This window comes from Chrysemys picta, chromosome 3 (genome assembly GCF_011386835.1).
Source record: "Chrysemys picta bellii isolate R12L10 chromosome 3, ASM1138683v2, whole genome shotgun sequence".
NCBI classification, from domain to species: Eukaryota; Metazoa; Chordata; order Testudines; family Emydidae; genus Chrysemys; species Chrysemys picta.
Window position 1 is genome coordinate 168869712 of NC_088793.1, and position 12556 is coordinate 168882267.

The window sequence follows — 12556 nt, forward strand, 5'->3', positions numbered from 1 at the left end:
GCTGAATCAGGCCCTAACATAGTAGTGTGTGTGTGTGTGTGTGTGTTATATATATAGGGAAAGAGCTATGATTGTTTGGATGCTGGTGACTAAGAATTTTTCTGTTGAATAAATAGTTTGTTTATGCATGAAGCTAGCATTAAGGTTTGTGTCAGAATTGTTTTCAGGCTGGTCTACACTGGGGGGGGATCGATCTAAGATACGCAACTTCAGCTATGTGAATAGCGTAGCTGAAGTCGAAGTATCTTAGATCGATTTACCTTGGGTCCTCACAGCGCGGGATCGAAGGCCATGGCTCCCCTGTCGACTCCGCTACCTCCGCTCGCTCCGGTGGAGTTCCGGTGTCGACAGGAGTGCGTTCGGGAATCGATACATCGCATCTTAACGAGACACGATATATATCGATCCCCGATAAATCGATCGCTACTCTCCGATACGGCGGGTAGTCTGGACGTACCCTTGAAGTTGTAGTTGCCCAAAAAACCAATAGCGGACGGAGTGCCGCCCCTTTGTATTGGCTGCCTCAGGCACCTGTTTTCTCAGCTGGTGCCTGGAGCCAGCCCTGGACACAGGCTTTTACATTTGTCCAAACCCCAGTTAAGACACCACTAGGTCAGCCTTGATTGCCAAGAAACAGCTCCCTTCATTCTCACTCTTGGTGTCTGTCTCATTGTTTTTAGTGCACTGTCTCGTTGTATATTCTGCCTCCCTCTCTTCCCATCCTGATAACTCATTAGCCCAAAGCCAAAAACTTTGGACAACATGGGTGAGCTTTGAGTAGCTACTCTGCGCATAAAGGAACCTCACAAAGATTTGTTCACAGAGACCAGTTCCTCTGCTAGTCTGTATTAGACAGAGAGTATTTACCCACTGAGTCCCTTTAGCAGCCATCTGGGTGCCGTTGCAGTTGCCAGACCTTGTATGCTTAAAGCATTTTCTGCAATAGGTGGTGTATATGCAAATAAAATGCCAACTGTGCTGTTTGATTGAGTTACTTTTGATGCTGCAGTCCCAACAATGCTAATTTGGCATCTGCAAAGGGTTTAAAGGAAAACGTTGCCTATCATGCTGACCAGTATTGTCTCATTGTTTCCTTGTACTCCCCTATCTTATACTCAGATTGTAAACTTCTGGGGCAGGGACTGTCTTTTTGTTCCATGTTTGTATAGTGCCTACCACAAAAGGGTATTGGTCCATGACTGTCTCCTAGGTACTACCACAATACAAATAAATAAAATTATCTGTATCCTGGCAACTCTCACATAGACAGAAACTACCCCTTGGGATGGAATGGAACTTTGAGCCAGAATGTTTGCTGGTGTAACTGAGAGGCAGTCAGACAGAAAGAGCAGCAGGACTGACAGGAGAAGCAGCACTGTGGAATTGAAAGTCAAAGAAATTTGGTCCTTTCTTTACAGGATGCACTTTTCATGTAACAGAATCATTCTGAGGTTTGTATATGTTTATACTGTCAGAATGCCCTTTTCATTACAAAGGCTATATAGCATAAATTCTACACTGGAGGCATGTTATGAAATTACTGTGCAGAATTGAAGTAAAAACTTAATGTACTTGATGCAGTAAAACATATAGTTTGATAGAGTTGTAACATAGGAAAGCCATGCAGTTACAATTTGAGATTGAGTTAACTATTTCAGGTTAATGTATATAAAGCTGCCCTGCTGATTTCTGAGTTAACATATTTGTAATTCTATGTCTTGTTATTAAAATGCTCTATCAGTTTTTGTTTATAGTGAGACATCTTATAGACAGATGTGTATTATGCTGACGTGGAATATTTATTTATTTTTTACAGTGAGAATCATCTGATTGTTTCAGCTTTCCCATAATTCAAAAATAGCTGATGGGATTCTGCTCAAAATTTCCATAAAAAAAATTGCCACTAAGATCAATTATGGAAAATTACAGTTCAAAATGTGAATGTTCCAGAAAGTTATGAGGATCTAAAAATTGTGGATTATAGTGGAGCTTACTAGCTATAGCAGGCAGAGGCACTCACTATAATTACTCTTTTGTGTAAACAATATAGGGCTCTATTCAGTTAAAACAATTAATCATCCACCAGGTAAGAAGTCAGCTGCACCAAAAAAGGCAGTTTTTAAAAAATGACTTCTTTTATCTGGCAAAGAATGGACAAGTAAAGCATAATTCAGTTGGAACTGGGCATCAAGGCTCTTCTGAAAATCCCACCAGGAACCTAAAAACCTTTATAAATCTAGCTCTAAGCAACTTGCCCAAGGTTACACATTCTCTTTCACAGAAAGAGTAGGACATTGAAGTCAAGCCTCCCAAGTCCTAGGCTAGTTCTCTAGCCACTGGATAATCCATCCTCTCTCAGGCAACTAGGGAAGATCACTTCTAGGAATGAGAGAGCTATTCAGTTTCTATGCCAATTCATTCCTAGGCACCTCAGGCTGAGACTGCTAATACAGGTGCAATTTGGTACCAACTGTGGTGGTGGTTTTTGTGATGAGAACACCTGACAATTGGGAAGTGAACCAAGACAAAATGCCAGCTGTATTTTGTGATGAAATTAGTAACAAACTGATCAGCAGTTTAGACTGTAGCCACTTTGCAATAAAGCTCCATGTACAGGTAAAGTATTTTTAAGTATTTAGGGCCAAATACAAACCAAAATGAAATTTCATTTACATTAACAGGTCTAAATATGGATTTTGGTATCTGCTATACTTATATTTAATATGAGCAAAATGCCATAAAAACCCCACAAGAATCCTGTATAAGAAGCAAAGCAAAGTAATATACATACTGGAGATGGACAGAGCCCCACAATGCTAACACTACATTGCTCAAGGATCCTCAGGGATAGAAACATTTACTAATAACACAGTATAGTTCACAATTCTAATATTACAAACATATATTTGTTGTGATGGATGAAGGTTCCTAAAGGGAAATAATACCTGTCAGGGTTCCCTCCCCACTCTGAACTCTGAGGTACAGATGTGGGGACCCGCAGGAAAAAACCCTAAGCTTATTAACCCCTTACAGATAAGCAATTCTGTACCTCTGGCCTGGAGGGATTTATGTTACTGCATACATAAAGGTTGTTACCCTTCCCTTTATATTTATGACAATGCCAGACTCAAAAATCACAAACAGCAGGAAATAAAGATTAATCCCATGAGAGGACATAGTTAAAATTGTCTGGACAAGACCTTGGCAATGATTGAGTAGGGTTGATTTGGTATAGGAATGGATGGTGTGTGTTTGTTAGCATCTGGCTGGGAGTATATGAGGGAGAATGTAATGCATATAGTTTAATTTGTATTTTCTGTTGTTTTTTTTGGGGGGGGGGGGTTGTTTTTGTTTTTTTGTGGTTTTGAGTGTGGCATAATTGTCCCTTAGGAACCTTAACTAGTTTTCACAAAGTATCTTTTATATCTGAATTTCCCTGTTTTGATTTTTTAAATAAACATTATTATTTGGCTTCATTTCAAAGTTTCAATTTTTGTTATTTCCACCTGATACAATTTGTTCCCATTTCTATGAAAACCTGCATCTTTAGAAAAACCCTTTTTTAAAAAAAACAGGCAAACCATGTAAAATGGGAAAAACATACTCTGACTCATTAGAGAAGTTGAAAATTATCCAAAGAACCAGTTAGTAGGTTTAGATTTTGTCGCAATATTAGATGCAAATTAGACCTTTTTCAACAATTGTCAGTGGTTCTAGCACTCTGCCTCTCTCATACTCAAGCTTGTTTGTTTCTTTTCAGCTGCATATTGTCCCCAACTGGAATCTCTCTACTTCTGATAACAATCTGTTTAACTGTTCTGCCTTGGCAATCCCTGTTAGCTCTGATAGCTGTTTGCAAGTCCCAAAGGTGGTCCAGATGAAAGCTGTGTTCTCCATCACTGTCCTCTGGTACAATTCTCCCCAAGTTGTTGGTTCCCTGTGTGACACTGCACCCATATTCTTCATAGTGATATTATTATGCTATGGTTATAGCATAATTATGATGCATTTTATGCAAGATGGATCATGTGCGATGTTATTAGAAAATTTATGATTTGCTGAATATGATTAGCCTATTTGTATGCATGTATCATACAGGTTATAAATATTGACTATGTATCTGTACTTCAAATGTGGTTATCCCTGAGTAACACCCGTTAGACAAGATGCATTCAGTCTAGAGAGCTCATTGGGAAGGGCCTATTCAGGGCAATGAGCCATTAGGGAAAACAATAGGCCTTGGGAGAAGCTTATCTCCCACCTGGGGAGCCTTCCTGAGAACGCTATAGACAGCCTGTGAGTGATGGCTGCTATGACTCTACAAGGACATGTGACTAGGCCACATGACGCTGGACTCCATCTTGGGATGTCAATATTTTTCCACAGACTGGTCTGAGAACCAAGCTTTGGAACAAAGTGTTCCCACCATATGCAAAAGCTATATAAGGCAGGGAGTGACGTCATCTGGGGTTCTTCATTCCCTACACAAGAAGATTTCTGGAAACACCTGAGGAACAAAGACTGAACTGGGGGAAGTGCTGGGCCCAGGTTAAAGGGATTTCTAGCCTGTGCATGACACAGCTGGGGATTCCAAGCTGTAAAGCAATTGCAGCTTGACCCTTAAGGATCTGCAGCCTGCTTGTATCATTTTTCAGGGTGAGAATCTGCTAATTCATATCCAATCTATTTAGTATATTAAGCTTAGTTTGTGTTTTTGTTTATTTACTAGGTAATCTGCTTTAATCTGTTTGCTATCACTTATAATCTATCTTTTTTAGTTAATAAACTTGTTTTTGTTTTAATCTAAACCAGTTAGCTTTGACTGGAGTGCTTGGGGAAAATCTCTGCTTGTTTACCACAAGTGTGCATTGTTCTTTTCACATTGAGGGAGAAACGGACCGGGTATTAAACCCATATACTGGCCAGATTTGACCAGGGCAGGACAGTACTGCTTTGTGGTCCCAGGCTGGGAAGCCGGTGGTTAGAGAGCCTGCGTGTAACTGTAGCTGGGTGTGTCCCTACCTGTATGAATGCTGGTTAAAGTGCAGGCTGGAGGGCTTTGCAGCTTGTCACAGCAGTACAGTGGTAGAGGGAGCCCAGGCTGGTAGGTCAGGGGACTCAGTGGTACCCCAGTTCTAGGTGGCATCCCAGGGAGAACCAATCACACCCTGCTCCTAGCCAACATCTGAGTTCTCTTCTTCACTTGCTGCTCTTGGGAGCTCATTCTCTGGGTCTCCATTCCTTTTCAGCTCTGAACTCTGGACTTTGCTCTGGCTGGCTCTCTGTCATGGGGAAAGTGTACCCTATCCCCTTTGTTCACTGGAGGGAGGGGTGTAACAGGCCTGTGGCTAAGTTCTCTTGATTGCCCTCTCCCTCAGGATAGTGTTACCTAATGGCCAGAGTCCATATAACTGCCCTCTTCCTCAGGGCGGTGTGGCCTATGGCCAGAGTCCATATTATTGCCCATTTTCTCAGGGCTGTGTTGCCTAATGGCCAGTGGGGAGTAGTGAGCTGCCACCTAGAGGTGGTGGCAGCCGGGGTAGGGGGACCCGGGCTGTCCCTGCTCCACCGGGTCCCAGCCCAGGGCCCTGTCAGTGGTGGGAGTATTCATCACTGAGTCAGCAGGGATCCTACTGAAACACACTGACATCCCTCAGCACAGTGGCTACTTCCCCCTAAGCTACTTCCTACCATATCCCTTGAAGCAGTGATCCAGGCGTTTCTGGGGTCTCCAGGTTCTTCAGCATGGTAGCTCCCGGCAACTCCGAGCTCCCCTGGGTGTCTGCAGGCATCTGGGTATCTGCCTGAGTCTCGGCATCTCTGGCTTCCAAAGTCTGGGGCTTCTGCAACTCCAGAGCTGAGGCCTGCAGCAAGCATCCTCCCTCCTCAGCAGTCAGCCCAGACTGAGCTGTCCCCTTTATACTACTTCTCCAATTGGCACATTCCCAGCAAGGGCAAGGGAGCATGGCTTCCTCAGCCCACAATGTGGGGTTAACTCTTCCCTGTCCAGTGCAGGATAAGTGCTTCCCATCACACTCTCCAAAAAGAAATGTACTTCAGTGGAATTACTTTGGATTTACATCCGTGTTACTTTGGGTAGGTTTGGCCTTTCCTCTTTAAATTGTGTAGTGAGAAATTGATCTGATTAATCATTTGTATCAAAATAAAATCATTTAGCCCTAGAGAAAACAAGTTGAGCTCCTTTGGTTAAAATCTCATAAGGAGCTACTTCACCCTGCATTAAATTGTTGATATATTATGGAACTACTTGATTACTGTTGTGTTTTACTAATTTCTGTGGAGTTTCTATACATTTTTTTTAATCTCAAAGGCAGTTTTTGTTATTGAAATATAACTGACTATCCAGACTCTAGAAACTCTTTTATGTACATCCTAAATTTATATATATGTGTGTGTGTGTGTGTGTGAGGATGTTGCATTTTCATCATTTAAAAAAAAATCTGTAATGGGCTGCAAAATAAAGCTACAAAGAATGGTTCTTTTAACAAAAAAGAAAGAACATTGATTCTCCAGTATTTTCTATTTGGGAAGATTTAAATTGGAAAAAAAGACTCTGAGTCTGTGTGGAAAAAAAACCAAATCACATCAAGTTGTCAAGACTCAGAGTATGTTAGTAAGAGTAAATCACATAGGGAAGTGATGTAAATGGTGCTGTAAGTCACACATGGTGCAGAAAATAGATGTCAGCTGCAAGGAGAAAAGTAGTATAACTCGTAACAGTTTGGCATTCAGTGGGGGTGCGCAGTGAGTGAAACTTATATTGGGGGCAGGGGGAAGTTGTAACAGTTAAAGCAATTAACATATGGGGTCAGGTAAAGCATGTTCCCCCCCAAACATCATGATATGCACCTACCATAGAACCTCAGAGTTATGAACACCTTGGGAATGACGGTTGTTTGTAACTCTGAACAAAACATTACGGTTGTTCTTTCAAAAGTTTACAACTGAACATTGACTTAATACAGCTTTGAAACTTTACTATGCAGAAGAAAAATGCTGCTTTCCCTTTATTTTTTTAGTAGTTTATGTTTAACACAGTACTGCACTGAATTGCTTTTATTTAATTTATTTATTTATTTTTAGTCTCTGCTGCTGCCTGATTGGATACTTCTGGTTCCAAATGAGGTGTGTGGTTGACTGGTCAGTTCATAACTCTGGTGTTCGTAACTCTGAAATTCTAGTGTACCTGTCTATCTTAGGTACTTATATAGCTCCCCTTACCGTAGTATTCAAGGGCCTCAATCTTTAATGCATTTATCTTTTCAACATGCCTGTGAGGTAGGGAAGTATAATTTTCCCCATTTAACAGGTGGGAAACTGAGGCAGAGAGAGACTACACAACTTGCCCAAAATCACACAAGAAATCTGCTGCCATCAGGGAACTGAGCCCAGGTTACTGACTACCACCTGCGACACTGGACCATCCTTTCTCACCTACCTTATCTTTACATATGCCCATTATTTGTTTTTCCTGATTCACCACCACCTTCTGTGCTCTAGGCATGAATATTGGTTCATGGAACATTGCTTAGTTTTATACACATACGGCCAAATTCCATGCTTTATCCTGCTTACACTAGCTGAAGTAACTCCACTCAAGTCGGTAGAGTTACTGCAGATTTGCATTGGTGGAACTGAGCAGAATCTGATCTAATGTCACTCATGGAAAACATCCTGAAAAGAGCCACTAGTCAAAATGTGATTTCCTGTCTGAATGGATAACAATTATGTAAAATAAATGTATATTTAATTAGCTATACCAGTGGTTCACAAGCTTTTGGAGACTGAGGAGCTCTCTTCCCCCAAGCAGGGATTTGAATCCCTAAATAAATCTATTGAATGGTCTAAATGTGCTAGGTTCATCAGTTTGACACCATAGTGAAAATCCAACAGTCAGCTTCATCCGCACTAGTTAAGCGCAGCATTCATAGACAGATCATCTCTAGAATGTAAGCTTGGGAATGGAAGTTCAAATCTCAGGAATTTGCTGCTACAATGACACCCTGATATAAGGCAATTCTGACTCTGGAAAAGGACAGTGTCTTAAAACAATTTGCCTTTGTTCATTCTGCCAGTAGAAATGTGACATTTCATTTCATAGCATTAGGATTTTTATTTCCAAACATATCTCATTTTAGGCAGTATTTCTTTTATTAGCTGAATTTTAGAGACTTTATGTTCCCTGAATAAATAATTTTTGTGAAATGTGGTTTGCTTTTTGGAATACAAACTCCTAGCTTGAGGTTCTTAGTTTTAACAGAAATAGATATACACAATAATCATATAGGTATTTAAAAAGTAAGCGGTGGGATTCACAACTATATGAAATATGTGGTTCTGTTAATGATAGATTCCAGCAGAAGTTAATATATTGAAATTTATTGTTGTATGTACACATTCTATTACTCAGCTGTATTTCAACAATGATGGCAAAAAAAAAAATTACTGCCAGAGCAAACCAGTAGGATTCATTATGTTCATCCAGATGAGTAATAGTACTAGATATTTTCCTTGACACAGACAGAGTGCCATTCCCTTAGGTGGTGCTAATCTGGCAAGTCTAGACAGCCAACATTAAAGTGGAACTTTTCACTGCAGTTCTATTTAGTGTGATATAGGTCACAGCTTGTGTCCTGACAAGATGATGGACGATAGACTACAAAATACTGTTATTTGATACAAAAAAGTTAGTTCCTAGCTATGGGTGCATGATAAAAACATACTTCAGATGATTCACAGGCTAGTCATATAACTGTACATGTTGTCAATCAGTGGTTAGTCATTTCAGCTATGTAAAAAATTCCTGCATTAATTACTAATCTATTTGGTTCCTCTGCCTTAATACTCTGCCTTAAACTGGAGATTTCCACTTTACCTCGCAGTTATTTCACTTCTGGTCAGGGCAAGAACCAGTTCTTTCTGTTTTGTTTGGGGGTTTTTTGTTTTGTTTTTTGTATACTGCTTAGCACAATGGAGTCCAGCTGGGGCCCTCATACTGATAAATTACATCTAATTTAGTGACATGGTTAAAATCATAAGAAGAAGACTGTGTGGGCTGTTTTTAGACAGAGTGACTAGGCATAATGGAAGCTGAAATGTGCTGTATATTCATAGCCCATATATGCTATAGGAGGACAAACACTGCACCGTTTTCCTTTCATCCTTCCTACAACTGGACCCTTTCTAGGAATGAGAAGTTATGTTACTACCTGTTATTTCTTGGCTTACTCCTCCACATTGATGACTAGGTTTATAAAAGGTACACTACCTAGTGCTAACAGCAAACTAAAATGACAAAAAGCAGAAGTCAGTGGAGTTGCCCCTCACAGGAATTATGCTGGGCTAAATCCTGCCTCTTGTGATGATCAGGATACAAGCATGTCAAGAAATCAGCAGCTTTCAGACAAACAGCAATGCACAGGGAGTTGGAGAGGAGATGTATGTGTATACATGAGGTAATCTTAATCCGGGACACTAAATACAGTCCTCACAAATGGATACAATTCCCATTGAACAAGAATTGTGTCTGCTTATGACATGGCTGAAATTGAATCAAGGGTGTGGAAAGTTAGGCAAGCATAACAGCAAAGAAGGCAGAAATGCGAGAAATGGGCGTGAAGACAGCCAATAACCCAGCATTTGCCTCTACAACCATGTAACAGATGAGCAAGATGGTCACAGAAGCAGCATCAAGAGGCAGTGTATTGGGATGCCCCAGTATACCTTCCTGCACTGCACAACCAAGATTTCTTTTGGACAAGAGGAATCTGCTGCCCCATGAGCTGCAAACAAATAATAATGGTGCATGAGTGAGGGTCACTGCCTCGTTCACAGAAGAAGACCAGAAAGTTTTGGGGGGGAAATGTAGCCACATAAATAGATCAGCTGTGATCATCAAGTACTGCTAGTGACATGTTGCATGACCATGAGCAACTTATTAGATCGCTCTGTGCCTCAGTTTCTCTAACTGTAAAATGGAGACCTGGATAATTAGCCAACTTTAGATAGAGCTTTGAGATCTATGGCTAAAGTGTGCTGTGTATGTGAAAAAGATAATTTATTATTATTTCTACTCAGGAGAGCATTGTAGTTTGCGGCACTCCTTTTTCAGTGCTTTATTTTAGCATATTTCATTGTAAATATCTCGGATCGTCTCTCATCACAAAATCCAGTCACTGTATCAAGAATGAACAAGAATGAGCTATTTACATCTCTTCATGAGCCTGTTTTTCACACTTTATTCCATAGTAGTAGAAATATTCTGAAGAAACAAAAGAACCGTTACTTTAAAGAAATTGTTGACTCTGAACAGCAGCTTACAATTGTTCAATAGAAAAAATAAATTTAAAATGTAATCACAAATTGAGGTGCTTGAACTGGATTAGTATTTACTATGCATATAGTGTACAACCAGCTTGGAGATATTGTTCACTTTGGAAATTTTAGCAAATGATATGGCTAAAGACAATGGGATTGGAGGGAGCCAAGCACTTTGTATGATCAGATCCATACTGTGCAACTCGCACGCAAAAGATTCTGCAAGAAAATATAGTGTTGTGTTAAAAGCTTGCATTTGCTTCATGCCAGTACAATCAGCCAAATGAGTCTCATTCATCTTCAAAGCTAATGACCTGAGCTTTATTTTGATAGATAATATTCTAGACTATGTTGAGAAGTGAGCCAGCAATATCTAATTGACCAGAAAGGGTGTGTATATATACCAATGTCCAGCAAGCATAGACTAGTACTGTATGTGTCAAATTCCACAATTCCAAATGCATATTTGGAATAAATGTATAATACATTGAACTATACAATCAAAATTAAAGCCAAATGTTTAAAGACTTTCTGTTTCTACATGGCCACAAGTAAACATTTCCCACAAACTTTTGAAGTTTAGTGTCTGCCTTTTTGGTGATAATTCTAATGCGATGATTTTTTAAATAAATATTTACTCTATTATTAATATTGCCTAACCTTTCCCATTATAACCTTCTGTTTTCAATTACTGATAACTGACAAATTTTAAGCATTTGGCCAAAATTTTCTTTGTTTAGTCTCTGCCTTACGTGGAATATTTTGAAAAGTTTCAGCAAAAATGGTTTAATTGTTTCTGGGAATGAAGCTGGGGGAGGCTGTTTTAACAAGGTTAAACCTTTGTTCATAAACTCTGAACATTTTACTGTGAATGTTCCTGCGTCCCAGAAGCAGCCACAGAAGCCAGAACACATGGGGCATAGAAGAATGATTCCTCCTCCTTTTTTGGGGTGGGTGAGTGGGTAGTGTAATTGTAGAGCTGGCCGGAAAAGAAAGAAGCCAATTTCCACAATAAATTTCTAAATTTTTTTCAGTGTTGAAAATAGACCGAGTTGTCATTTGTTGTTTACATTTTTAATAAGATGTTTTTTCAAAAGCTTTCACATTTCTGAAAACGATTTTTTTTTCATTTATGAAAATGACAGGAAACATAGATAGATTTTTCAGCTATTTTTGAAAAGAGAGAAATAAGCCCCAAAGCTTTGCTTCTTTAGAAGCACAAATTAAAGTCATAGGGTAAAATGTTCAGAGGTACCTAAGTGACTGTGGAGCTCATGTCCCATGAACCTCAATGGGACCTAAGCTCCTAACTCACTTTTATCCTACACCAGGGGTCTCAAACATGCGGCCTGCGGGCCACATGTAGCCCCCAGAGTTATTTCCTGCAGCCCACCATAGGCGCCGACTCCACTGGCAGACAAGCTCCCCTCACCCCCGCCCTCCCTCCTTCCTTCCCCCTGAGCGCGCTGCGTCCCCGCTCCTCCGCCTACCTCCCAGAGCTTCCCGCCGCCAAACAGCTGCAGAGCTTATGTCTTTCCAGAAGGGAGGGGGAGGAACGAGGATGCGGCGTGCTGAGGGGAGGAGGCAGAGAAGAGTCAGGGCTGGGGCAGGGATTTGGGGAAGGGGTTGGAATAGGGGCGGGGAAGGGGTGGGAACAGGCAGAGCGGGGGGGCCTCATGGAAGGAGTGGGGCCAGGAGCGTGGGGGGGGACTTTAACCGAAGTAATTCTAAAAGTATATGCGTGTTTTGTTGTTTGCGTGAGGTGCATTATTGAGGGCAGGTCTTCACTAGGGGGGGGGGGGGGGATTTAAGATACGCAAATTCAGCTACGCGAATAGCATAGCTGAATTCGACCTATCGGAGCCGACTTACCCCGCTGTGAGGACAGCGGCAAAATCGACCTCTGTGGTTCCCCGTCGACGGCGCTTACTCCCACCCCCGCTGGTGGAGTAAGAGCGTCGATTCGGGGATCGATTGTCGCGTCCTGACGAGACACGATAATTCGATCCCCGAGAGATCGATTTCTACCCGCCAATTCAGGCGGGTAGTGTAGATCTAGCCTTTGTGTTTCTATTTTATTAAAACCCGTCTTTGCATTACAGTTTTTAAAAAGTTAATACATTGACTTTTAATAGCATACTATATTACTTTTCATTTTTTACTATATTTTTGTATCGTTGTATGAAAAGGTTTCAGTGATGTGACCCTTGTGGTGATT

The 12556-nt window shown here is 40.8% G+C and overlaps 1 protein-coding gene across 1 annotated transcript in view; it reads right to left on the reverse strand.

Moving 5' to 3' along the window:
- The window catches only part of SYT14 (synaptotagmin 14), a 210480-nt gene extending 204582 nt beyond the window's left edge, over positions 1-5898 (reverse strand). Inside the window, exon 1 of the mRNA XM_065589530.1 lies at positions 5692-5898. The gene's annotated coding sequence lies outside the window, so the exon portion shown is untranslated. The remainder of the gene's footprint in view (positions 1-5691) is intronic.
- Positions 5899-12556: the final 6658 nt, after the last annotated feature.